Source organism: Papilio polytes, unplaced genomic scaffold (assembly GCF_000836215.1).
Source record: "Papilio polytes unplaced genomic scaffold, Ppol_1.0 DF824158.1, whole genome shotgun sequence".
Classification (NCBI taxonomy): domain Eukaryota; kingdom Metazoa; phylum Arthropoda; class Insecta; order Lepidoptera; family Papilionidae; genus Papilio; species Papilio polytes.
The window spans coordinates 1,139,178-1,142,190 of record NW_013525046.1 but is presented as its reverse complement, the minus strand read 5'-3'; the positions used below and the strand labels follow the sequence as shown (position 1 = coordinate 1,142,190).

The 3,013-nt window shown below is 31.0% G+C and overlaps 1 protein-coding gene across 1 annotated transcript in view; it reads left to right on the top strand.

The window, feature by feature from the left end:
* LOC106111625 (neutral ceramidase) overlaps positions 1-3,013 on the top strand; it is a 20,915-nt gene continuing 17,902 nt past the window's right edge. The window contains exon 1 of the mRNA XM_013293761.1: positions 1-229. The gene's annotated coding sequence lies outside the window, so the exon portion shown is untranslated. The remainder of the gene's footprint in view (positions 230-3,013) is intronic.

The window sequence follows — 3,013 nt, the reverse complement described above, 5'->3', positions numbered from 1 at the left end:
TAGTCTCTTCGTGAGCTCGGGTGATTGAGAACGTGTTTATCTCTTTTAATAAAAAAATAGTCCGAACTTATTCGTGCTTACGTTAATAAACATTTTATTTTCAAGTTTTAAATATTTTGTATACTTTATGAATAGATAATATTTCTTTAGTCTATTTTGAGACAAAATGTGATGTGTTTCTAAGTGAACTGAAGTTTGTTTTTTCACTGTGATTAATCGAATTTTCGAGGTAAACAAACTATTTATAATTTAGTACAGTACCTATGTACTGCTTGTATATCTGTACTTTGTAAAAAAATCGAATAATGTAACCATTTAAGGCGATTTAATCGAAACGTTTTAATTTATAACACAGCGGAAGTTTTGTACCTGCGCATATAGGCAGAGATTGTAAATTTAGACTTATTGGATTAACTTACTACGTATATACTTTTATTCATTAGTTAATGACGAAAAAATTACAAATAGCTTTTGATTTTTTTTAAAGAAGTATCAAGATTGCGTAGTTGTATTATAATTTACAAACCAACGATGGACAATTTGACTCCCACTTGTTAGGTCACGGTGGATCTAAATTACCCATTCTGCTGCACATTGGTTTAAAAAAAACAGGCGCACAAAACATTTTCTTGCTTTTATTCACGGAAGATTAAATGTTACTGGCAGTGAAACCAGAGGTTAAATTCACCAAAATCCTCATCTGACAACCTTGATTTATGGTTTACGTTAATTATACAGTTTTTGACAAGTTCTTAATTCTAATAGCTAATAGAAAATTGAAGATTTGTGTATAGGTTCATAGAATACTAGCCGTCGCCCGCAACTTCTGCGCGAAATAAAAATTCTATAATATTGTAGTTTTGAGTTATTTATTTCACTAAATACAAAAATAAAAATCTTTCCTCTTCATATTAGTACAAACCAGCTGTTGTTCGCGACTTCGTCTGCGTGAAAAAAATCAGATATGCTGCTTTGTAACTATGAAGGAATTTTTAAAATCGGCCTAGTAGTTTTTGAATTATTACAATACATATAAAAATAGAAAACTTTTCTGATTATAATGTATAGATATGATGAATAGAGCCACAAAGGTTAGGATAGTAACAATGTTGATCCAGCAAGACAATGCTGTGTTGCATTGTATACCATCGTATCAAACGCCTTTTGTCTTTGTGTTTATCAAAATGTTGTCATCTGTGTACGATAACGGTATCAGATCAAGTTGTTTCCATTGTCGATTTCACAAACATCATCCATACATATAATAAAATTAGCTGTTCTCGTCCTTTTTCATCCGCATGAAATTATAAAAACTTTATTTCATTGTTTCCATCTGTTAAATACTCAATTGCAAATGTCAAAATGACATGATGACAACCTTGCTTCCTTGAAGTTGGCAGCAACTTATGGTCTTTCCCATATTAGGGTTTCATCCAAAATATTTACCCCCTAAGTTTAATGGCGTTAAAATATATAGCCTAAAGCGTGACGCAAGTGTAAGGCTTTTTATTAAAAAAGAATTATATAAAAATATGCTGTAATTGCTGACATCTTAGGCAACAAAGAAGCGTGTGTTTACGCTTTATTATAATAGTATAGATATAGATTGGAGTGTCTGTTTGTTATATCAAAAGAAAAATTCCAGATTTCGGGAAGATGGTGTATTTGAGTTGCTGATCACGAAAATCGCATTTTAAAAAAATTTTGTCTGTCTGTCCGTAAGCCGCGTTTGTTCCGGGTAATCTCCGAAACTTCTGGGCCGATTTCGACCGTACTTTCACTGAAAGGTAGCTGACATAGACGGGCATATTTATTATACTACATTTTTATTAATTCTGGAATAATCCCTGGAACAGATGGACCGATTTAGACGGGACTTTGATTAGAAGGAAGCTGGTAAAAAGATGCATGCAGGAATGTTAGACGACCATTTTTGGAAATTAAAATAAAATAATTTGTTTATATTAAAGATCAAAGAGTTTCGGTAGTAGAATATATGAGCTCTTGTTTGTAACTTTGTTCTGTATTGTGTTATTTTGATAATTCCCATAAATAAATAAGTAAAAAATTACAATCGATTGGTACATTAGTATTTGGACTATCGATTAGTTAGAGTCACATCCTGTTTTGAAACTGTTTCCTGTTTTTGCAAACCACATTTTACTAATTAATTGTGCTTCCCTTTTATTCTTCCTTATTTACCTTTTTGGTTTAACGTTCGTTCCTGTACACTTAACTGCAAAATGTAGTAGTTATATCTTACTAATATTATCAACTAGCTGTTCCCGTGCGGCTTTATTCGCATGAAATTATGAAAATTGTTTTATTGATTACATTTGTCAAATTATAGTTTATTTCCCACATTAGGGTTTTTATCCAAAATATATTAAGTTTAATGGCGTGAAATATATAGCCGAAAGCGTTACGTAAGTGTAGGGCTTTTTATTAAAAAAATCATTATTCAAAAATGTGCTGTAATTGCTGACATCTTAGGAAACAAAGAAGTGTGTGTTTATGCTTTATATGTTTGGGGTAGTATAGATATTTCATTAGATGAGTCAAAATAACATACAAGTTTGATTTCTTCAGCTTTATAATCTAGCGTGTCTACGTTTCTCTGCAAAAGGTCACGTCTCTGAAATAAGAAAACATTTAAATGAGGTTACAAGATATTGATGATCCAATCTGAATTAACTAACCTCAATATTTATTATAATCACGCACGAAACAATAAATGCTTCGTTTTCTTGATTTTTAACGTTAAATACGCTAAATTGTATTTTACTCGTTTGCTAAATTTGTTACTAATTTTGAATACTATCGCACTTGAAGTGGCTACTGACTCACTAAGTGCGACAATGTCTATATATCCGTATGTGTGTAACAATAAAACGTTTTCAGATGTCAAACTATATTTAGGTCTTTTTTATTATTTTCTTATTGTATCATCAAACTAATTTTATTTTAGACTAGCTGTTGCCCGTGACTTTGTCCAAACAATATTAAGATAAAA